The 26,037-nt window shown below is 45.4% G+C and overlaps 1 protein-coding gene across 1 annotated transcript in view; it reads right to left on the reverse strand.

Moving 5' to 3' along the window:
* Nucleotides 1-25,393, reverse strand: part of LOC138566823 (G-protein coupled receptor 4-like) — a 404,006-nt gene extending 378,613 nt beyond the window's left edge. Inside the window, exon 1 of the mRNA XM_069644502.1 lies at nucleotides 25,239-25,393. The gene's annotated coding sequence lies outside the window, so the exon portion shown is untranslated. The remainder of the gene's footprint in view (nucleotides 1-25,238) is intronic.
* Nucleotides 25,394-26,037: the final 644 nt, after the last annotated feature.

Genomic DNA, 26,037 nt, shown 5'->3' on the forward strand with positions numbered 1-26,037 from the left:
GCAAGGGAGAAATAGCATTTGAGGAGGGACACAATGCTTTTAGGTGTGTTTGGCTATTTACTTACCCATTGACTACCTATGCCAATGCTTTTCCCTATGGTCATTCAGACCCACTCCTGCCAGTACCTCCCCACCCCGGCCTAAAACACACCCTGCTGAGATCTCTTTGAGCTAATTTTATCAAGTGTGGCAAATCAAGGAATTAGTCCCTTCCCCCCCTAAGGGGCAGCTCATCTGTGCAGCTAGGGAGGTGAGCCAGCTCCACATTACCATCCCTACGGGATGAGGCAAGTGGGGCCTCACCGGGAGAGACTCCCCTCTTTGGGACGAGGACTCCTTTTCCCATGTGGAACTCCCTAATGCCCTTAATGTGATGGCCTATTTAGAAATATCTAACACACCAAATCAGTATAGGGACTGCAGAGACAGTCAGGGGAAATCCCCTGTGCGTAGAAGAACTGAAAGAGGCAAAGCTGATATAGACTGCGGAACCTGCGAAGTTCAGGGCGGCTCCGAGCTGGAGCAGGAAATGCTGGAAGCCCAGCAGGTATGAGGAGCTGAAAGCCAGCAAGTCTTGAGTGGAGAGTTCGGTGCTGACATAACCACAGAGAAATCAAGGTGGTCAGGCTGCCTCTGAACAATGCCGACACCACCAGAGGGAGGAAGCGACTCCCGAATCGATTACACGAAGCCGTACCGAAAAGCCAAGAAGGAGACAGAAATGTGTATGAAGTGGACATTGCGGGAAGCGATCCGAGAGGAAAAAAAAAAGGAAGAAGCAGATTCCCAGTACCTTCAGGCACAGGAGACATCCCCCAACAACACTAAAGGTAAAAGGGAGAACGGGAATACCGGTGTCATGAACCGCTGTCTGCGTCCCTTTTGGACTTCGTGGTCCCTGACACATAGGGGATTGAACTCAGTAATCCTTCCAACATGTCCACTTGATGCGGAACGCTGCTTAGCAGTCTTTGCGTTACACGCTCTGCGTTCTACAAAACTGACACGCCCCCGTGGCTCTGCGCGTCTCAACGCTACTGCTCGCCGTAGCTGGACGTGTGCTGCCGGAGTTCGCTCTGGGCTGTTTTCCTGATCTCTATTCCCGGTCCCTTGTTTTCCTCCTCCTTTTCCTTTCATCCCACAACTTACCCAAAACTTTCCTGGATTTTTCACCCGCACTCGAGCCACAGGTTCCGTGCCTCTGCGCGCAGAGATTGTTCCTTCCTGGTTCCTTCCTGGACAATCTGAATGAAGCATGCTGGAATCCGAAGACCCGCGCACAGGGTTATACAAATCCCGGACCGTGCGGAAGAAGTCACAAAAGAAGGTCGCAAGCAAACAGGAAAGACAGGTGAGAGACTTGTGACCGATTGAGACACCTAAAAATCGATACGGATACAGGGATGGAAGCCGCGGTTCAAGACCTCATGCGAGGCATGCAGGAACTCACCACAGAAGTTCAAAACCTTAAGGCTGAGAACGCTGCCTTAAAGCAGCTGATATTGTCTCGTGATTCCTCTACCAAGGAAAGTGTTTTATTGGGAGGAGTGGTGGACAAATATGATGGCTCTCCAAAGACCCTTCGTGCCTTCCTTGACTCTTTCTTGGTGCATTTCACATTCAAGCCCTACTACTTTTCCACCCCTAGAGCAAAAGTGGGGTTTATGATATCACACCTCACTGGCAATGCATCAACCTGGGCAACTCCCCTAGTCAATTCAGGCGATGCCCTCCTGGATGATTACAATGGATTCGTGAAAGCCCTAAAGGCCATGTTTGATCGTCCTGAGCAGGTTTACAGCGCTCAGGAACAACTACTTGATTTTTGACAAGGATCCCAGGATATGCTTACGTATGTCACCCGTTTCAAACAACTTATAAAGGAAGCTGATTGGTCCCAAGAAGCTAGCTTCACTCTCTTTCGCAGAGGCTTGAACAAAGAAATAAAGGACGAGCTGGCCAGGGTAGCTCTACCTAATTCCTTCCAGGCCCTCTTGGACCTTTCCTTGCAAATAGATTTTCGAATCCAGGAAAGAAAGGCAGAGAAAAAGAACTCGAAATCATCATTCCAAAAAGCTGTCACAGACCATCCTTCTAGCCCAGAACCCGCAGTTTCTCCAACCTCAGATCAAGAACCCATGCAACTGGGGGCATTGCGTGGACCCATTACCCCACAAGAAAGGATACACTGTATTCACACTGGACTCTGCATGTATTGCGCATCCGATAAACATCTTGTCAGAGAGTGCCCTATTGCTCCTCCACGGTGTTTGAGAAACGCCAGCTCCCGATCCTAGATGGGGCACAGTTTCGGGAGAATGATGTCTGCTCCACATCAATTCCTTCCTTGAACTCTCCTGGATCAAACAAGCTCGTGATTCTTCAGGCCTTTCTATCGCCTTCCAAGAAAGAATCTTACCCTATTCTGGCATTAGTGGATTGCGGAGCCATGGGTATATTCATAGATCATGATTGTGTCACTACTCACAACATTCCACATGAAACTCGAGAGAAGATGCAACTAGTAGAGGCAATTGATGGAAGACCCCTATCTTCAGGACCCATAACCCTTCAAACCAAAGAGATCCTACTCTCTATAAATCACCAACAAGAGAGGATAAAATTTGACATCATAAGATCTGCCCACTATCCGATGGTTCTAGGCATGCCCTGGTTACAGAAGCATAATCCTTACATCAATTGGGCAGCAGGCTCCTTGTTTCTTGGTTCTGAACACTGTATGTCCCACTGCTTATTCCAAGATTCCGTACCAAAGTCCTCTGAAAACTTGCATGAAATCCAACAGAGTCCAGTCACTATCTCTAACATCATCCAAATTCCCATGGGTTATCAGGCTTACACAGGTGTATTTTCGACTGCCATAGTTCAAGCTCTTCCTCCTCACAGACCTGAGGATTGTGCCATCGATACTGAGCCTTTCGGAAGAATGTTTATTTAATCAGAGCCTGAAAAAAGGGCCCTCCGGGAATACCTGGATACTAACTTGGAAAATGGCACCATACGACCATCCAAGTCCCCGGCGGGTGCTTCGTTATTTTTCGTTCCCAAGAAAGATACCAAGGAGCTTAGACCATGTCTAGATTACCGTGGCCTTAACCAGTGTACTCTCAAGGATCGCTACCCATTGCCTCTCATTTCGGATATCCTGGAAGCAGTAAGAGGTGCAGTAGTATTCACAAAATTAGATCTCAGGGGTGCCTACCATCTAATTCGTATAAAGGAAGTTGACGAATGGAAAACGGCCTTTAGAACACCTTTTGGCCATTTTGAATACCTGGTTATGCCCTTCGGACTTGCTAATGCCCCAGCAGTCTTCCAACGTTTTATGGACCGAGTGTTTTCTGACATGCTGTTCCTCTTCGTCATTGTATATCTGAACGACATACTGATTTACTCCAAGGACCATCTGAAACATGAAGAACACGTAAAGGCAGTTTTACAACGTCTACGTGAACATAAACTCCTGGCCAAACCCGAGAAGTGTCTTTTCCATGTATCAACTGTTCACTATCTCGGATTCGTTCTTAGCCCTAAGGGGATTGGAATGGAACCCTCAAAGGTAGATTCCATTCTATCCTGGCCCGTCCCAACTACTGTAAAACAAATTCAATACTTCCTGGGGCTTGCTAACTCCTATCGGAAATTTATACCAACCTTTTCGGAGATTGTACATCCTATTGTTACGTTGCTAAAGAAGGATACCCCTTTTTAGTGGACCTCACCCGAAGATACGGCCTTCCAACCCTTGAAGTCGGAGTTTACACAAGCCCCTACTTAGCTCAACCCGACCGACATTTATCGCCCTTTTCTTGTGGAAACTGATGCCTCCAACTACGCCATCGGGGCAGTCCTAAAACAGGAACTTGATGATAAATTAGAACACCCCATTTCCTATCTTTCTCGCACCTTGACTCCCAGTGAAACTCATTATTCCGTCTTGGTAAAGGAACTGCTAGCCATCCGCCAGGCTTTCACTGATTGGCGTCATCTTCTCCTGGGAGCCAAACACCCGGTACAGGTCCGCACAGACCATCGAAATCTTCAAGTCCTGCAGTCCCTAGAATGTAGAAACAGTTGTCAAGCCCATTGGGCCTTCTTTTTTGCTCAATATCAGTTTCAAATCCATCATGTCCCTGGAACACACAAAACAATAGCCGATGCCTTATCCAGATGTTCTGATTACGAAACCCTTGAAGATCGGACTTTTCCTAAAATGTTTCCCCACACAGTATTTGTTGCCCAAGCAATCACACTCCTGGAGGATATTCGAATTCAACTGAGTCCTCTGAAACCTGTAAGGAGTTTAAGAGAAACAATCGATGGAAACTCAAGACAAGGGACGGATATCTGTTCAAGGACAATCGCTTGGTCATCCCCACTCCTGGACTGCGGCAAAAGATCACAAGCCTATCTCATGATACTTTTCATTCAGGACACTGTGGTGTCACCAACACCCTCCGTTCAATACAAAGACAATTCTGGTGGCCAAGGATGAAAGAGGATGTCCGGATTCATATCCAGGCATGTGCAGTCTGCAATCAGAACAAACATGATAATAAGAAACCGGCAGGTCTACTACTTCAACCAGCAATACCAACAAGACCCTGGGAAATCGCCACACATTTTATCATGGAACTACCATCTTCCAGGGGATACACAACTATCATGGTTACCATTGATTTGTTCACTCATATGGCTCATTTTACACCTTTATACAAACTGCCATCCTCGTCTGAACTCACCGGAATCTTCCTCGAACACATAGTCCGGCTTCATGGGCTACCCTCCAAGATCATTTCTGACCGAGGACCTCAATACATATGCCAGTTCTGGAAACAATGATGTCGTATACTGGGAATCCAATGTGCCTTGTCCTCAGGTTATCACCCACAGACCAACGGAGCCACTGAACGTGTAAACCAAACTCTGGAACAATATCTTTGTTGCTTCGCCACCAAGGTCCAGGATGATTGGTCACTCTTAATACCTGTGGCCGAATTTGCCTACAACAATTCGGATTATTCAGCTGTCAACACCAGTCCCTTCTTCTGTAGTCAAGGATTTCATCTGTCAGTTCTACCTTCCATTCTCCCACACCCTACCCCAGTTCCTACGGTTGATTCCTGGATTGAAACCCTTATTAATTTACACAAAGAAGCAAAGGAACATTTAGAAAAGGCCCCAAAAAGACGTTAAACATCATGCCGACTCCAAAAGAAGACCTTCTTACTCAGTAGGCGATAAAGTTATCCTCGAAACTCCTTCCTCGACATCTGTGACCAAATAAACTGCCTCACAGGTATTATGGCCCCTTTTCTATAAAAGAAATCATCAACCCAGTGGCCTTTCGACTTCGGCTACCAGAATCATGGAAAAGGATCCATCCTGTCTTCCACACCTCTCTATTGAAACCTTATGTTCAACCCTCTCGAACTGCTCCAAGATCAACCCCAGTGATTATCAATGACCAACTTGAATATTAAGTTTCCAGAATCTGTGACTCTAGATACCGACATGGTCAACTACAATATTTGGTCGAATGGAAAGGGTACCCTCCCAGTGAGCGCACCTGGGAACTCGTGTTAAACATGAATGCTCCCAGGCTGATTCGAAGATACCATCTTATACATCCAGGCAAACCCGGAGGAGCTGGACTTCAGAGGAGGCATACTCTCATGAACCGCCGTCTGCGTCCCTTCTAGACTTCGTGGTCCCTGACACATAGGGGATTGAACTCAGTAATCCTTCCAACATGGCCGCTTGATGTGGAACGCTGCTTACCAGTCTTTGCGTTACACGCTCTGCTTTCTACAAAACAGACACGCCCCGCGGCTCTGCACGTCTCAACACTACTGCTCGCCGTAGCTGGACGTGTGCAGCCGGAGTTCACTCGGGGCTATTTTCCTGATCTCTATTCCCAGTCCCTTGTTTTCCTCCTCCTTTTCCTTTCATCCCACAATTTACCGAAAACTTTCGGGACATTGTTCCTTCCTGGACAATCTGAACGAAGCACGCTGGAATCCGAAGACCCACACACAGGCTTATACAAATCCCGGACCGTGCTGAAGAAGTCACAAAAGAAGGTCGCAAGCAAACAGGAAAGACAGGTGAGAAGGGGAGAGACTTGTGACAACCGGAAAGCCAAAAGGGAATCGGTATAGCCTCAGAGAAACTCGTCCCCGCATCCATGATGAAAGAGTGGAAATTAAGTTACTAATTTCAAACTGTGTTAATGCGATAGAAAGAAGCACAGAGATCGAGAGGAGTAGAACTGAAGTACCCTGGGAAAAAGGAAAACCCCCAACAGCCAAGAAACAAAGAGTGGAACATAACAGAGTGCAGCACTTGGGCAGTGAAAGCCTTAGGGGTCCATAGGATAAATCTTGCACATGAACATTTAGAGCCTTCTAAGAAAGACAGGATCCCCACAAGAGCAAGAAAACGAAAACATACAAGAGGAGAACAAGATAAGAAATTTCCTAAGGGAGTTACAGAAACAATTTACTGATTGCATATTGACCAGAACTTTAACATAAGAGAACCACAGAGCAAGAAAAAAAACATACAAGAGGAGAGCAAGATTACAAATTCCATGAGAGAGTTATACAAGTTAATACAGAGGATAACGAGAAACAGTTCTATGTCAACTGAACAAACAAATTACTTTATTGAAATGTTGTTTATGTACATTACTTCGAATTTTACTTATTGTTTGGGGGCGTCCCCTCCCATTCCCCTTCACTACCACTGCCACCCCAAGCACCCCCCTGCTCCCCCTTTTACACTTTAACCCACAAATACATACACAAATTCAAAGTAATGTACACAAAATAAATTGCAGCGAAGTCATTAAGTTTGTGATAAAAACGAGAGACCCAAGAAGTTCTTTCTCCTGACCTTAGTTGATTATAATAGTGGTAGGGTCAGTTAGGGTCGTTTTGGACCACAGACTGATTCTTTTGGACATTGATTCATGACTGACGAGCACCTTAGTAATCTAGATAGGGAACATCCCATAGAGATAGGGAAAGATAGGCCTTTTTTGTTAATAAACCTGTAGTCAAAATGTCCTCAGTGTCTGTGTCATTCCGCCACACAAGCCTTGCCATCAAACTTTGTTCTCGAAGTGCCTACCAGTGTTTTTTTTCAAAGCAGTCTTCTGAGAGTTAATGACTTAATTGAAACTGTAAACGGGCTACTGGTGTAATAAAAATGTCTTCACAAGGTCTGCCATCAGCCACTAGATTTGTTAGCACTATGTGTGACCTTCACTAAAGTCCATTTAAGACAAGCATTGTCAAAGCGAACAGTTTTGACATATGTATAAGTATTAGGCATTTGCCAGGAACTGCTATTATATGCCCAGGTACTTGCACCATTTTGAAGCTGCCTCCATCAGCCAGTTAACACCACTGCTGTCTTTCCCATGCCTACACAAAAGCCAAAACTGTTGGCATTGCCAATGCTTGTTTCTTATCTTGGTGACAAACGTTTTGTGGCACTTACCTGTAGACCAGAAGACGAGACCACGTGGAGCAGAGTTCTTATACTATGCATTTACAATTCATTATTATTCAGCTGCCAAAACACTCTTTCACTCTACTTAAGCTCCGTCCATGCTTTGTACCACCCTCTATGGTGAACCTAAGGGTATCACTCCTGTTAAATTTTGGACAAACAGGACACCACTGTGGAAGAAAGAAAAACACCAGGAGACGGTCCCCATTTCCCCTGATGGAAGACTTCAGGCCACATATTCCAGTAAAGATGCACAAATTAAAAGTGCTGTAAGTACTGGGACGAGGATGCCTACGGGGAGGTGCTGAACAGATGTCTTCAACGTTCTAGTAGTTATTTCCTTGACACCGCTGACAGAAATAACAAAAAGGAAGACAGACTAGACACGAGGGGTTGTAAAGGCAGTGGTAGTAGCAGCAGAAGCAGTAGTAGAGGGGTCTAGAGAGGGGAAGAAGTGAGTGAGAGAAACTGAAGCCAAGAGGTAATGAAGGAAGTAATCTGAGTAGTTAAAGTTGTAGCACAGAGGTAGCCAGAAGAAAAAAGCTTTAATAATCCAAAAAAACTCCTGGACTGCTAGTGTGTAATACAATTCTAATTTCAATTCACCAAGTTCTTTCACAACATGTTATGTCCATTCAACTGTGTTTAATATTCATGTAAGACTTTTTACAATTCTGCAGTTCAGATATCAATGCATATCTCTTAAAGTAATCAGAAGAAGTAGGAGCATAAAATATCAGATCATGAGAAATGATATCCAGCCAAAAGTAAAGAAACAACCTAGCCTCAAGGAGATATGGGGGATGGAAAACACAAAAGGACATGCAACCGGTGGGAACTGCAAAAGTTGTTCCACTACTGCAAAAACCAAGGAGGTCGATATAGGTTTGAAAACAAAGTGGAAACAAACTAACGAATTGCAATACAGAAATGGTGGCCATGCCCTAAGCTATACATAGGCAAGACGATAAGAAAAATCAAAACAAGGATTAGTGAGCATAGAAGTTGCATTCAAAATAAAATAAAAGAAGCACCGATGGTAGATAATTTCCTCAGAGCAGGACACACCTGTGAAGAAATAAAATGGACAGTGCTATACAGAATAACAAGAAGTAAAGACACCAATGCTGATAAAGATCACCTATTTAAGAAAGAGCAAGAACTAATCTTCCTGAACAAATGTGATCAGATAGGGCTGAATGAAAATATTGAATGGAATACAATTCATCTATAATGCAAAATAGAAAGAAGATGGGACAATAACGCTCTGGACTTTAGAAAAATGACAACACACAAACTAAGGATAAGAGATGCTGACACCACACTATACTGTAAACTTCCATCTTAGTCTAAAAGAAAGACAATAAGGCAGCACATAGAATCTAGAAAAGAATGGCTCCCATTATACAATATATATACGAGGAAGACGTAGATTAAAATGTAATGAGACACTGTATCCAGGATGAGAACTTAACAAGCATTGACGCATCAACATTGCGTCTGAGCCACTAGAATCGCCCCTGTTCCGACTAACAGTTACCTTGATAACCACTTTTTTAGACACTAACAAAAGCAGACTGGAGAAAGAAGAGTGACTATAAACTACTCATGAATAAGCTCAGAAATGGAGGCAAAATAAGCGGGTCGACCGAGCGGTATAATTACCATATCATAATATATCTGGGGCATAACTGTGTCCAGAATTATGAAAATATAAGTCGCATAACTACCGGACGACATGAATCGATTTAAAAAAAGAGTCGAAAGACAAGAAGCAAAATACTTGGGGTGAACCGCGTGGCGCTAAACCCATAATCCAATATTATAACTTCGGACCCTGACACTAGTCTATATAGCCAAAGCAGGAGGAAACTATCCAAAGATGGCATCCAAATTAGAAGACCAAAAAAACCAACGTACCTCCCCCGGACACATGGCAAAGGGATGTAGGACAATAATATGCTCCCATGGATCACTCGGAACACTAGAACGGCTGCATGAGTAAAAGCAGAACAAACGCAAAACGTACTGTACAGCGACTAGATGAAATACCAAGTAGGTGCACCTCAATCTGAGCCGATTATAGCCACCGCGAGATACTGAGCCCGGGTTGCCTAGAATATTTGAAGTAACGTAGTATTTCGTCCCAGATAGATATTCGAGGGAAATCTGAAAAAGGAGTGAACACTGAGGATTCAAATTCTGTGAATCCTGCCCCTAGCGAATGAAGCTCAGCAACACAGATCGCAATAAACCCACACAGACTATTCGGAATAACGAGTAAGTCAAATTAGAATATAAATGCACAAAACTGACTATGTTAGGTTGAATGACAATATCTAAAGCAGATATAAATGAGGTACATCTTACTTCCTACACAGATTGAATAATCAAGCAGACTGCAAAGAATAGACCAAGATCTACTAAATACAATCATGAAGGAAACAGAAGTAAGTTTAAAAATAACCTGCTAATTGTCATAAGAAACAGATGGGATGATGTAGAACAAACAATGATTGCTTTTATATGTTTACCCACAGAGAGTCAAAAGCGGCGCACAGCAAAGAAGCTGAAGAAGATACGGTAATGCAAGTGTTACAAAAATGTAACAAGAAAGCTAGTTGTAATTAAAGACAGGTGTAGCACGACTAAGGAAGAAAACAAAGCAATACAAAAGACCGCAGTAGGTGAACCCTACAAGTGTATAGTACAAACGTGCAACAGCACTACTAAAATGAATGTTCGGCTCCCGGTAGCACAGAGAAGTAGCCTTAATGGTATAGAAACATATTGGATTTAGGTTACTGAAGTCTTCAGATATCATAACTCAGTAGAAGCAAATACCAAGCCCCTGAAGAGGTTCCCTAGATATAAACTCGAAGATAGTGGGATGAAACATATCCGGCAATTTTTTTAAAGACAACAGATGCATAAACAAGATCTGTGATTTAATTGTAAGATGTGCACTAGTAGAGGTACAGAGAATTAAAAGTACTTTATCACGTAGACACTTTAGAATGCACATCGCACCTAAAATTGGTTTTATAAGAAGGTTTTAAATGTATAATGTTTTTAAGAGATATGCATTGATATCTGAACTACAGAATTGTAAAAAGGTCTTGAATGAATATTAAACAGATTTGAATGGACATAACATGTTGTGAAAGAACTGGGTGAATTGAAACAAACATTGCACTATACATTAGCAGTCCAGCAGGGTTTTTTGGATTATTAAAGTGAATTACTCTGGGATTATATTAATCCTCTTGCTGAACGAACAAAGGCACCCTGGGATCTCCCATAGTTAAGTGAGAAGAAAGAAGCTTGCAGAGTTGAGAGAGAAAGCAGGTCTGAAATTCACAGGAGAGACAGATGGTAAAGTCAAACTAAGAATCTCAAAGACGCTTGGGTCAAACCTCTTATCAGGAAACCCACGCTAGACCCAAGCATTCCCACTAGTTACCGCCCCATCACCACTGCCCCATTCCTGCTAAAAATCCTTGATAAAGCAGCATATATTCAAATACAGAACCACCTCACAACCTCCTAGGCCTCTGCCAATCAGGCTTCAGAGCTAGACACAGCACCGAGACAGCCCTTCTAGATCTGAAGATCCAAATGGATGAGGCCAAAGATAAAGGGCACCCCTCCCTCCTCCTACTCCTTGATCTCTCTGTGGCCTTCAACTTAGTTGACCACAGCATCTTAACCTTGCACCTAACCACCTCAGCTTCCTTCTCACCCAGTGCAGCCAAATGGATCCAATCCTTCCTAGCTGAAAGATCCATGAGAGTCTTTTCAGACACTGCCTCTGCAGACCGATCGCCCATCTCTTGTGGAGTTCCCCAAGGCTCCTGCATCTCCCCCACCTTGTAGAACATCTTTACAAAGATGTTATTCGACCTCCTGGATGACATGAAAGTCCCATACACCAACTACGCTGATGATACTCAGATCCTCATCACGCTTTCAGGCTCCTACGAGAATGACTCCTCCCGCCTAAATGAAATCTACAGCAAAATTCAAGATTGGATGGCCAAGCACAGGCTTTGTCTAAGCGATGACAAAACCGAGCTCCTACTCTTTGGCTCCAAACAACGACTCAACAAACTCAACCCACAATACAATTAATTTAATATAGATGGAAACGTCATCAAAGTCTCCAAAAACGGCAAAACATTAGGGGTCTACCTCGACTCCACCCTGTCACTCTCAAGACAGGTTAATGCCACAGCCACCTCTTCGGCCTACACCACTAAATGAATAACCACCTGTAGACCTTTCTTATCCACACAAAGCTGTATCATACTAGCGAGAGAATTGATACTATCAAAACTGGACTACTGTAACTCCTTCTATCTAGGTACTAGTAAGCAAAACATCCACATACTCCAAATCTTGCAAAATAACACTCTCAGAGCAGCCCTCAACATTCAACGATCTGACCACATATCCCAAGCCAGAAAAACGGCCAAATAGCTCCCCATAAAAGACAGAATCACCTTCAGAACCCTCATGATCACCCACAAATGTCTCAACAAAACCGCCCCTAAATACCTTCTGACAAATTCTGCACCAGGACTGCATCTAGTCCCACCAGAGCCAACTATGCACACTGCCTTAGCATTCCCAAATACAGACTCCAAAAATCAGGCGGAACCAGCTTCCCAGACCTAGCTGCAAAAACATGGAACTCCATGCCCCCACCGCTGAGAGACGAACACTCCTTCCCAGCCTTCCGCTCCAAAGTCAAAACCTGGCTCTTCTCCACGATCCCTCCCACCTAATGCACTTACATGAAACCATACACTGACTGTATATATTGTAAAAATGTCTACCACAGTTTTAGCTGCTTTCAACATATATTTTCCTGGATATTCCTGTAAATTATTTTTATTCTTGTGTTGCATTTTATTGCAACTTCCTCTCCTATGTACACTGTTCACAGTAATTTCCTATATGCCTGTATATTATCTATACTTTCTCCTGTTATTGTATTTATACCATGTATGTAACTAGCTCCACAAGTTAAGTGCCTAGCTACCTCAGGGTTCAGCGGATTATATAAGCAAATAAAACAAACAAACAAAAAACCAGCAAAAACACCGGCTTGCACAGTGTTTTACAAATAAATGCAGAGCTGTAGCAGTAAAGTGGAAAATGAACTGTCTGAAATGGCAAGTGCATTACCAAACACAGAGACCAGCGAAAAACCACTTGGTGAGCCCAAGCGACGGCAGAAACCAGGGCTCCACCAAGTGGTACCACTGCGGTCTTCACAAACCAACATCACAGAACGCAGAATGCAAGCAGCGTTCCCACTGAGGCTGAAAGACGGCCTCAGGAAACGGGAAGCCTTACCGACTGTTGCTGCGCCGGCGACGGCTGGATACAGGGATGAGGTGTGTGCCCTGGCTCGCCCGCGCAAACCATGTGAGCAAAGGCGGAAAGGGGGGGCAAAGTCCCCTGGAGCAGGGAGGCTTAAAGCTTCTCCGGTACATGCCGGGACAACCACAGTCAGCAGGGCAACATAGACGGCACACCCGTGCAGGGCATACACTGGCTCACCAAGCTCCAGAAAACCTCATCAGATGGTCCCTATCAAGACACCGACACAGGCAACAGGAATGGTGCAGCAGAATCCAAGATCAAGGATTATACATTGGCAACAATCGTGAAAGCCAAAACAGGATCCGCTGAAGAAAACGGGAAACTGCCATACCGCGGAACAACACAAACAGGTAGCGCATGGGGAGAATGGGAGCAAGCAGTATAAATGGGGCATGAAACACTATGTATACACTGTGCTATCCATAGAAATACAATGCACTCTTGTAAAATAGAGTAACTGATGGTACTGGGCAGTGAGGTACATGTGAAGCTTGTGGAATATTTAACAGTACTCTTCCACATCCCATTGACTTTAAAGGTATTGGGGGCAAGACTTGGTAGGAGAGCAGACCAGGTTTTCCCCCCCAAGACAAACCAACACAAATTAAGCTCTGACCAACCACAGGAAAGACCAGTGATGAGGATGTTCCCCTTGGCATTCCCGAAGTGTTACAGTTTGCAGGAAAGACCAGGGATGAGGCTGGTCCCCCTGGCATTATAAAAATCAGGTCACCGGGAAGAACATCACTTCCCAATCAGTGGGTGACTAAGGAGAAGAGAACCTTACTAGAAACGTTGAATGAGTTTGTGTTTAAACACTGTGAGTGGTACTTTAGCAATTAGAAGTTGGTACATGGTCTTGGAGAAAGGCTGCAGGAAAACAGTCAACGGCATTGTATTCCTCCTTTTGGGTGTTTTGGGGTATATAGACTGTGAGAGCAAGAATAGGGTTTGAACCTTGTTTTGACATCCTGACGACTGTCTCATTAGTTAGTTTTGTTGAGGCAGGGGACCCCCTCATAGAGACAGGGCTAGTGGGGCATTGTTCCCACCCTTTTTATTATTTGGATAAAAGCACTGGGGCAAATCCACTACCTGTGGCAGTGTCTCCTTACTCCGACTCCTCAAACCTCCTTTCCTTGTACTTTGGCCATCTTTCATTGCCACCCCTTTCATTTTCCTCCAGCAGGCGCTCTATGGGTGGTCACACAGTGTGCCCTAAAACTTAGACAAGATAATGATATGATATGATAGGTTATTTATAACACGCTTAATACGCAGAGGTTTCTAAGCGCGGACTCGGGGTTCGAACCTGTGTTGCTATGCGTCGCCTTGCTTCCAAGGCGAGCACGTTGCCCATGAGCTATCCTCCCGAGACGCGTTGAGGCTACTATGGTGGGGATTCAGCGTGCTATCAGGGTGCAATAATTCATTAATTTGCTACATAACAAAGTTCTGGGGATCATTGTCGCGCTCTGAAACACTTGTGTACGAGCACGATATAAATAAAATATCATATCATATGTCACAAGTAAGATGAGGTGCAAGGGTACAGATCCACGCTGTGGACAGACAGCCCGTAAATGTTATTTACTGTGTTGCTGCCTGGTGCTGAGCATAAGCGACAGGACTCCAGTCACGTCCACCTTCCCACAGATGCTGGGATGCAGCACAGGGAGGAGTCCACTCAGGATTAAACACAGACTAGGAGATGCATTTCTGAATCGCGTCCGAGTGTCTCAGTGTCAGGAAACAAGCACAGGAGGGCATACGTTCAATTGACAGCTGCACACACTATGTACGGGGTCCTGGTTCTATTTCATTAAGCACCCCCAAATTCGTTGTTAGATGAGGGGCATGCGAACTCATATTTGCATGGGTGTTTTTGTGAACCAGCAGCACGTGCCCGAGAAGCAATGTCCCCCCATTCAGACTGTACAGGCAAGCATTCATGACGAATGTCTAGAAAGCACAACCATCTGCCACTAACAGAATCCCGGAACATATCGCGACCTGCCACGTGACTGCCCCGTGCTTCTAACGTTGCCAAGGCCACAGGGGTAGCCCCATTGCAGAATTTCTACTTCAACCAATGCGCGCATATCGCCTGAACCCAGTATAATGTGTACAACTGCGTAGCATAGTGTTACTGCGGGGAGCCACCAAACCACCATTTAACTCATGAATCCCAGCTTGGGCAGCCACACAATATCAAGAAATCCTCCCACGCATTCGGATAATGAGAATATAATCAACTGCCCTTGTACCAGTCTTGTTTTTCCCCCAATTGCATGCTGGAACTTGTAGTTTAATGTTTCCCTTTGTAAGGATGGGCCTGAAAGTTCCAACATGCGGTGAGATAAAAACAGGACTGGCTTGGGGTGTCACGCATGGAAGTGGGAAATTTGGCAGCTATGAAAATCAGTTATTTCTGGCACCTGTGCATCACATGCCCCATGTGTTATCTGTGGCACAGCAGAGAGATGACAAGATCTACCTGGAGGTTCTCCTAGAATGTCGCTAGAACTTCACCCTCCAAATCTGTCTCCCATAACACTAGGCATTATGTGGTTCACTTGAACAACGCACAATAGTTATAGGCAGTGGCGTACCGAGTGAGAGGGTAGGGGGACAGCTTGCTTGCCCCCCCTTGCATGAGAGTTTTGTGTTTGTTCTGGAATCGGTACTGAGCACCGCGGGAAGTCAATGCCTGGATTCAAGGAGTTGTCTGAAAAGACAGAACTCAGCATTGTACCCCCCCACCCTCTGCCCCCCCACCTCCCAGTGGCTCTTCTAGATCCAGACCGGGACATTTGCCAGTGGGACACCCGAGGGTGTTGAAAGAGAAAGGTATCCCACTGGCAGGACAATGAGGGTACCAAGCTCAGTATTCCTGCTCAGCACCCTTGTTGTCCTGGCACAGACAGAGCATTGCAATGGAAGCCATTGGACTTTGGAGGAAGGGAGGGCTATTAGCTGGGACTTTTGTCCCTTAAGAAATGTGAATGAGGGTGATTAATGGTGAGAAGGGTGCATACTGCTGCATGCTTTATGAAATAATGACTATGGCTTTGAAACCCAAGGGGGGTTGTTAGGCTCACATTCATCTTGATGGTGCTATTGTGACATTGCATGCAGGATGGGGAGAATAAAACTAAAGCCATACTCTTATTACTCAACATATTTCCATGAAGGTGTATATAGTGTATAGTTCATTTATTATCAAAGGCTAGTTTATTATGTAATGTGGTTTGCTTCCAAAGTATTGCTATAAAGTATTATATACGCACATGAATGGCAAATCACATCCTTAATAAATATCAATATGAACTAAACCTGAGAAGATATGTTCAGTTTCTTAAATTGTCCACATCCCGATTTCCCCATTTAACCAAAGTGTGTGATCCTGGGCAAATCATTTAAATCACACTGTGTCTTATTTGAAGGTCTTTACGTGATTCACTTCATAGCTTAAGTTAATATATTATGCTGTTGTAAAAAAAGCTAAATGACTATAGAGAGTTGCTCCAATAATGTTAAAATGTAGATATTTTGCACCACAATGTTATTTGCCACTTGGCTTACTTATGGCAACTTATGTTAAAGTCACTTCCATGGTGCCGCCAGGAATGAAAGACAGATGATGCCCCTTGCAATGTCTTTCTTCTGTGAAGTCACTTCTGTTGGTGCAATCCATATGCAAATTTGGAGGTATTTTGCCCCACAGACCCTGGACAAAGCTCTAATAGAGTAGTTTCCTCCATATGTAATGGTCCTGCTGTTTTTTTGTGTGTGTATGTGTTAAAATGCCACCTGCCACTGATGTTACCAAACAAGTTGATTGGGGCGCAGGAGCGGGGGAAGCAAATGAGACCACATGGAATCACGTGCAATGCGATTGGAGGGGAAAGTAACAGGACTCCTTTTGTGGCTCCCCTGCCCTCCAGTCGCCCCCAACTCTTGCAATGCTGGATACTCCCCTACTTATAGGACTCCAATTTCACCATTGTGTTCCTCCAAAGGTTTTGGTGTCATTCCGACAGTAATCAGTAGCCAGTCAGAACCTCCTGGTCAGTAGGACCCAAAGCTTGCAAGGGGCCAGTGTCTACCCAATATAGCAACGGTCCTCCTGTTGAAGGGTCACTGTCAGAGAGAAAGCCACACAACTGCAGATGTATTAGGATTGAAAGGCTCCCCCAGGCTTTGACTAACGGAAGCGGCCCCCTGGATTTCTTGTTGCTCAGAAGCAAGTCCTTGAAGAACCATGTGTCAAAACTACTGTACCACTACCATCAGGTCCGAGGTTTCTTTTAATTCTTTCAAACAGAAAACGAAATCATGGCTCTTTGCTCATATCTGACTTGGTCCTTAACCTCAGTAAACGCCCCAAAGTTACTTTGTCGCCTGCTTAGCTCTTTGGTTCTACTAACCTATTGTAAATTATGCCTTGCTTATGTTGCCGTCATGATAACTTGCTTTTGTTCATTTTGACTTTGTAACACTCTGATCCTAGTTCACACATTATTGTATGTACCTGTAACTGTTATAGCGTGACCCAAGCTCACGGCTATTGTATATTTATGTAACTGCCTTTAAGTCTTCACGCCCTGATGCCTCTGGGCCTGGTGCGCGCTACAAATAAATAAAATACAAATACAAATAAAATACAAAATGCAAATACTCAGAATGGTAACTGCACCAGTCAGCCTACACCCCCCAGGTTATCTGATGTCATATGGTGCAGTGCTGCCCTCTACTGATAAACATGCTACACAGCAGTTCCCACCACTGTGGAAAGAAACTAATGCTGTGAGTGATGTCCCTGTCCTCAGGGGAGGACTGGCAAGGGGGAAAAGGGGCCATTGCCCCCTAGGCTGTTCCCCATGGGCCAGAGCTCGACAATGTGAAAATGAAAAAGAGAAAGTCCTTCCGTATCCAGCCTGCCATAAAGGGACAGTGTGCTGCAAAGCCTGCTCAGACTCTGTGTAAATGGAGCCAGGCGTTCTCTTGATCTCAGCAATGCTGTAGATGTGCCTGGGTGGCCCCCACACATGGGCCTCCACAGTGAGTGAGAAGGGAGTCTAGGCTACAGGGGCTTGTTCAAACTGCCCAGTGGCAATGCATGCATTTAAACAACAGATTATTTGACTGTGGATGGTAATGTTGGCACCACTGCTCCCCAATCACCATTGGTCTGTTACAATCCACAGCAGTTTACCACCACTCCTACTTGCCAATGAAGTAAGGGTCCATAACTTATTAAAGTGTGCCCTGTGTTTGATTATGTCCTACTGCTTCCCCTATGTTCTGGTGAATGTCTTGATCAGCAGTGGGTTCATTCAAAAAGAGTCAACTAGCACCCTGAATAGCACCCATGGATGTTACTTATATAGTGGTTATAGAAAAGGCTGTTGGACTGTTTGAGGTACTTAAGTTGAAAAATACCCATAGAAAGATGTGAGGTCATTTACAGTTGGACAGATTTTTTAATACAGCTGAAGAAAGTTACCAGCTTTTTCGGAAACACTGCCATTCTCAAAGTTTGGCACCAGCAAAGGTGGTATTTCTGAAATACCTCCAGTGCTATTTCAGCAATGCCACCTTCTATGGGCGTAATGTGAACATTTATTTTAACATTTATTTTTCAGCATTTTCTGCATCAATGTGAATGGAGATGTTTGTATGTACAAAAGGGTCAAGTCTGGCCCTTCTATGCATTGTATGGGTAAGGTGGAGCGGGGAAGCAATCAGAGATGCCCACCATATTACACCCTCAACATTGCCCTTTGTAAAAAACCATTTTCAATACATTGAAGGGAAGCACCTGTGTTTTGGTCTTGTACACTAAATAGGAAGATTTAAAACATTTGGGGCCAGTTTGGATTGTTTACCTCCACCTTGAATGGAGGTCACAATAGGTGGATTTTCTCCAAAAAGTCTAATACCACTGTCAGTATTCCCATGGATAACCACTGATGGTATTTGATCAAACACTGAATTGGGTGGACGGTAAAATCAACTGTATTTGCCCAATACTGACAATTGTGCTGTTACCATTCAACTCTGAATGACCCCCCAAGTCTGTAATTATTTTTGTTCAGAACCCTCTTCTCTCATGTGACCAACAAAAGACGCATATTCAAATCAAGACCAGATTCAGATATATAGATACAAAGTCACATGGCCACAAATACATCCTTCCACCTATACTTTACACTGTCACAAATCCACTCAAACACATACACACACACACTCTCCATCTTATTTGAAAAAACACATAAATATAATAGATCGTTCTTGCTCTCTTCTCCATCACCAGGTCGAACGTGTATTCCCCTTGTAGTCCTCTCTGCTCCCATGAGTTGAAATATGCAGCCGACTTTTCAAGAAAGTGTAACGTGAGAGTACAGAAAAGCCACGTCCCCTCAGCGTCTCTCACTTTGCATTGTCCAGATGCAGACCCCATAGCCACAATTGCCAGCAAGACCCTGACCTCGACTTTGTGCCATGTCTGGCATAGGCTGACTGGAAAATCAAGGTGGTATACTGTCTAACTTTAAGCCAGGGCAATGAAAGGTGGTGAGGGGCAAGGGATGGGTTTGGTGTGATGGGCAATAAAAGTAGGTGAGTGGCAAGGAATCTGTGACTGAGCAATGTAGGCAAGGGAAGGAGGTGCTTGGAAGGTAAAGGAAGGGGATTATGTTAATAGTTAAAGGATGGAGCAAAAGGGGAATGGAGATCTGAAAGGTAATTGTAAGACAGAGGGGGCATTGAGAACGTGGTGCAAGGGAAGGACATCAGAGGATGGTGGGTATGGAACATATGGTAAATGAGACCCACTTTCTTTTTTCTGACTGATGCATACTTGCTTTATGAACCTACGTTTCAATTATTACTTCTGTTATATTGTTTCAGTTTGCTTTATCATGTGACTTGGTGCTATAAAATACACACAATTGTACAGAATAAGATTGTAATTATAGTACGTTTTCATTATAATTCTAATCTTAATCTGTATGTAGATACATTGGTACTTTGAAAAACAGATTTATTGAACAGTATAATAGTTTAGCCCTTGAATAACAACTTTGCAGATAGCATTTTTTGTTTAATATTGAAGATGTAAAAGGAGAAGATGATGTATTTCTTGCTTTCTGAATTGGAAGTTGTGGAACCAGGAAGACAGGGCTCTAATCCCCATTTTTCACACTTCACACATTATGTGATCCTGAGCAAACCCCTTTTCATCACTGTGCCTTATTTTCCTTAACTATCTGTAGAAAAAGGCTCAGTCACATGGGTTTATAGTGTATAGTTTTAGTAGATAATAAAGAATGTCAGCAATTTACTTTAAGCACACCGGTGATGAGGCAGGATGACAAGTGAAGGTCTTGTGTTGAGGGGGTGGGTACACAGGGTGCAGGTTTGTGTTTTGTGTTGTGGGCTGGGGCAGCAGGAAACCAGGTCTGGGTCTTGTGCCATGCCAGCTCATGTGTGGCTCTGAGAGCAAACCCTCATCCCCTGGTTCAGCAATGGCTCTGCTGTACCAAAGAATGTTCTAGCTTCGTCACATCTTTACATTGTTCTAAAATTAACGATGGGATGGGAGGAGATGTAACCTGCTGTCACTTTACAAACTGTTACACGTTGAACACTGGGCTAAAATCCAAGCTTTCTCCTTTCACCAATGATATTATCCTGGTGAAATCATTTCACTATGTTTGGTGTATGGGAGAATGTTCCAGGGGTCCGGGTCGCTAAGAAACCACAAACATAACTGAAAAATATGTTGCATTAAAGAAAAGTAATGTCAATAGTGTCTGCTATATATATTTATATATTCTTGACAATGTGGGGGGTGAGGTTGGTACTGAGTTTACCTGTTCTGTAAATTGAGGCTGCTGCACTGACGGCTTTGGCCATTGCACTAAGGGCCAGAAAAGTAAACTTGCCCCCCAGGCAAAATGTTGCCAGTCCTCCCCTGCCTGTCCTGCAGGGAAAAATAAAAGATGAACTCTTTTTTTTTTTTTTGTTGAAAGCACTCACACAGCCCGCGGGCATCGAGGCACTGTTACGTGATTTTTTTTTTGTTGAGTAATTGTATTGTTTTGTCTTAGTTGCGTATTTATAAAAGGTACTTAAACCCGTGTTGCTTCTTGTCATTTTTTTTTACAAGGCACATGCGTTGCCGTTGAGCTATCCTCCCGGGACACTTTACCTTCCAGGGAGCAGCCCTAAAGCGGGAAAAGCGTCAAAGACAAACAAACAGACGTACATGTTGCGCCTATCCCAAATATAAATAAAGGTCTGGATGTGCAGGCAAGTTAGGAATAGTGACAACATGTGTTTATTTACTTATTGTTTAACTGGAGGACCGTGAGTATACCCGGTGCCCTTTATTTTGGGATTGAAAGTAATGAATCTACATACAGGCCTCCTCTTTCTTCCTGCTCCGACTGCTGCTGCCGCCATCATTGTGTGTTCAAATATCTTCACACAATCATTTCGTGCTTAAACATTACATGTAAAGGAAGCGTGTTCTATGCATGTGGGCCCCCGCGCCACCATCCAACTGAGGGGGTCTGCAGCAGCTTCTGATCGGTGCAAACAACAACCTCAAGTATCAATAGCTTTTCACAACTGCGGTACCATCCATCAATGTGGTAAAGTAGCATACCGCTCTGCCTAAAGGGCGCCATTTTTGCTGGGCCTAAATTAAGTTCACATTTCTTTCCTCACAGTTGAGTCCACTGTCCTGGGATTTGGGAATTGAATGGAAAAGGATGCAGTGCTGTTTCTGGCAAGCGACTGTCTTATTGTCAGCACTTATAAGTGGCCAAATGCCAATATACAAGTGGCCCCAACGTCGGTAGATAAGAAAACTGGGGAGTACAGGCGGGTCACAAAAAGTAGCCAAGATCACTGGGTGCCGCAGTCCCCAACATTCGACCGCAACTTCTCCCAAGCAGAGGAACTCAACATAGCGGGGCCTCGGGCCTCTGACAGGACGGTCCACGCTGCAGTGGGAAGGAGGGAAAGAGAGGGGCGCAGACTCCGGCTGCTCTCCCGCCCACTGCTCACGCCTCTGCAGGCATATACTGCTCTCCACCCCCTTCCTGCTCCTCTTCCAGGCAGGAACCACTGCTCTCCACCGGGCCACCCAGTTCCCGCCAATACTGTGGCATGTTATCCCAAAGTTTTTACAAAAAAAAACAGTGCTGTAAAATGCATATTTCAAACCATCATTTGAAAAAATGTGTTCTCGGGGGTCGGGGGGAATTCCCCCAAACACGGATATTATTTAGGATCCCGCTTTACGCTCAGCCTCTAATTTAGAGGCTCTAACGCTACACCCCTCGACTGAAAATAATCACCAGATGCAAATGACCCGGATTCCTTGAGAATGCTGGGGGTTGGTCCAGAACCTGCATGTTGCACCCCCTCCCCCCAGCAGGGCACTAAAATCTGCATTCACCAATGCCCAGCCCCAGGAAGCCCAGTGCATGCAATATTCATGTTTGGCTCCGTTTGAATGTGAGAAATGTGCTTTCTGTTTTAATTATAAGGGATTTGCAACACACATGCTGCTGGTCTTATTAACAGCATTCGCCCGCGTGTCTTCAATGATGCGTGTGTAATACGCTTTAAAAATACGGGCAGTCAATTAAAATGTGTTAAGACGCGGGGAAAACACATGTAACCGAACGTGGCTGTTGGAGGGTGTAACCAGCTTCTGCAGACCCGTGTTTTATAGACAGTCTCGTAGCAATAGGTCTTTGCGGTCTGACGCTGAAGCAAATCTGCTATAATTATAAGCGTTCATTTATAAACGAGTGGTTTCTAAGCGCGGGATCGGGATTCCAACCTGGGTTGCGTTGTATTTGACAAACGCGTTGCCCCTGGCGTATCCTCCCTCCCCAAAGGGTAGAGAATCGGATCGGGATGAATCGCGCACCCCTGCCTCGGCCACAGTTTATAGTTGATAAAAGCACACCACCTCCTGGGGGTGCCAGATCAAACCGCACCCTCCCAAATCAAAGGCCCTGCCCCTCCGAGAGCCTGACAGCCTCGGTGTGTATGTTGCGGACTCCTCCGGGTGCCCCGAGGCTGGAGAAGAGGCCCCGCTGGATCTCCCCAGCGGGGAGAGGCGAAAAGCGCCAGGAATGCGGGACCCGCGGCGAGGCGCTGCCGGCTGACTTCATGCGGGGAAAAGAGAACCCTGCGACATCATTTACCCAGAAGAACTTGCCTCTCTTTAAAAGCGGTTTTGAGACCTGCAAATGAACATCTTCTTATGGTGGTTTCATTCTCCATCATGCCTAAAGAATGTCCCTGCACACGGGCCTGTTTACGGCAGAGCTCTCAAGTAGGTTCGTGTTAAGCGTGAATAATTCACTCAAACCTGTTTCTCGCTTTGCATTCTGGTACTTGTGGGGCTACTCTTAAAATGGTGAAACGAATCTAGAAGTGCCTGAATGCAAACAGAAGTGCCTACGCGGTAGGGGACCTCCAACATTCTTATTATCCCGGCTCTACTGTGGAGGGGTCCATGACTCTTAAGCCCTTGCCTCACGCAGAAGACCCCCTGGGTGGTGATTGGGAGCTTCACAAGAGGTCTAGGGGAGGGGACCTACCCGATTTGTTTTGCCCCCTGAAGGCTTCTTTCTGACTCGGGATTCCCTCGTGGTGGGGGGTGTTTTCCAGCTGGGCTCGTTCTAAAGAGTACGCCCGAGTTTATCATTACCCATGGATCCGCCAGCCCCCTGCTGCGCCCCGCAATGTGCCGTGCTGAGAGAGGACGCTTCACGCAGCGTGAGCTTCTCAATAGAGTCATTACAAAGGCCAGTTGTTCTCCGCTACTGTGCACTACCGCGTTTCCCATTCAGTCATCAACATGAATACTTGTATTCGTGCGGTGTCTCTTTAAATAGGACTATCCCGCGCTGGGGCCATGTCCATGAATGGAAGTCACAGTTTCTACTCGGACACACACTATAACGTGTAGTGGAGGCGGGCACTGCCAGTTATTAAACGAGCTGCTTTCTATAAAGCGCCAACATCCAGCGGCGGACTGGTGCGGACGGTATAGCCGGTTACCAAGTTGATGGCGCGAGGCGAGGGTGCACGTCACAGCGTCATGACCCCGAAACAGATCGGAACCCGTTTCTAGCCCTGGCTCCATACAGTCATTCACTTCCATGAGGCGAGAGGCGATAGCGTTCGCACGCCACAACAAAAGTGAAACCGCACACGTTCCTAGGGACACACCCTCCTGGCAGCGCAAGTTACTCCCTGTTTAGTGTCATCTGGGGCCAGAAAATGTGCGCCCGTGCAGAAATTGCCCGTTATTAGCACTATGGCAAAGTTTGACCCATTTCTAAAAACGCTGGGACATATCAGTAACCTATTTCACCAGGACGAGTTATGTTTGGCATGGTTTAAGCACCAGGGCAAACATTGCCATCAGGCAAAACAAATATGCCTTTTCGATGCGTTTTTTTTCTCAACACGGCAAAGTGCTAATTCCATTCTGTATTACCTCTAGGAAAAACTTTGCCTTGTTGCAATAATGCAGTGACACATGTCTGTGTTTTGCCCTGGTGCTTATACCCTGCCAAACTGCACTTGCCATGGTGACATCGTTTCCTAATATGTCCCAGTGATTTTTAAAATAGGGCAAACTTTGCCCCAGTGCCAATGGCGTGCAACTGTGCACGTGCACTGGTGCAACGTTTCTGTACTCTGTCCCCTGGTGCACAAGGGGTATCACACTGACGTTTTGCAGCAGATAAGAGTGACGCTGCTCCAAGAGTCGAGCTTATATCGGCGTGGGGCCTCTGGGTTGCGGGTTCGAGTGCTGGGCCCGCCTTGCACTCTTGGCATGACAGCTGTGAAGTGAGCACTATTGAGACAGCGCAGTCCTGTGTAGCTGTGTAACGTGTTAAGAAACCCCATAGGTTTGGAGAAAATGCTCACCTCCAAAGGATTCCGTGCACGCAACTTTCAGTGCCCTCGGCAGTGCACAAAAGCGAACGTGCATAGTGACTTTCCCTGACGCCAACAGCCAAACCCCTAATTATTTTACGCACGCGTATGTTATTTTTCCACTTAAACATTATTGATAAACTATGCATGCAAACTGCGGACGAGGGCAAGGGAGTCTTATCTCGTTTTGATGTTGTACATATTTTAGTGTAGATCTCTGTAACTTTGAAACGATACATAAAGCGATGGACATCCCATTGCCTCCCAACCTTGCAGGCGATCATGTTCCGGGTCAAGCAGGTAATATTGGGGAAACGCCCTACCTTTCTCTGTGGTGGTGGTGGTGCAGGCAGGCGGCTGGGCTGGTGTGATCAGTTTTGGTAGCTGTTCAAAGCCCCCCGAAACCGCGTTCCTATATTTAAACCGCCGCGGGGGACTGTGTGCTGATTGGACACGGATCCGCCGCCCTTAAGGGGGATCCATCTACTCAGACACGCCCACAGCACATCTGCAGCCGCCAGCCGAGGAGCTGTGCAGAGGCTAGGCTACGGACACGCCCCTATCGCATCTGAGGCAGGAGCTCTACAATGACTGGGCTATGGTTGCGCCCACCTCGCATCTGTAGCCCGAGGACACGCCCACCTCACATCTGCAGCCCAAGGTCCTATGCACTGACTGGGCCTGCGGACACGCCCTCTCCACAGCTGTATCTCGAGGAGCTTTTCCATGACTTCAGGTATGGACATGCCCACAGCACTTCTGTAGCCGGAGGAGCTGTGCCCTGACTGGGGCTATAGACACCGCCCACCACACATCTGTGCTGATGGGAGGAGCCACGTCAGAAAAAAAGGCGGCTCCGCCCCCACTGTTCTACCCTCCCCCCCCCCCAAGCCTCATTGTCTGGTTGGGGACTGTCAAATAGTATATTTTAAAGAGCAATATGCAGAGAGGCGATTGAAGTTTTTCTTGAAAGAAGCAGCTTTCAAGTTTTACTGCATTTGTTAAAGAACATTTTTCTAAACAAACACATTAACACTTTAACACTGCCAATTTCGGGGAAAGGCTTCCCTCACCTCTCTGCTTAATAATATGTAAGTGCAGACATCCAGGGGTGCACCTAGG

This window comes from Ambystoma mexicanum, chromosome 2p (genome assembly GCF_040938575.1).
Source record: "Ambystoma mexicanum isolate Mex_15411 chromosome 2p, UKY_AmexF1_1, whole genome shotgun sequence".
Lineage (NCBI taxonomy): Eukaryota > Metazoa > Chordata > Amphibia > Caudata > Ambystomatidae > Ambystoma > Ambystoma mexicanum.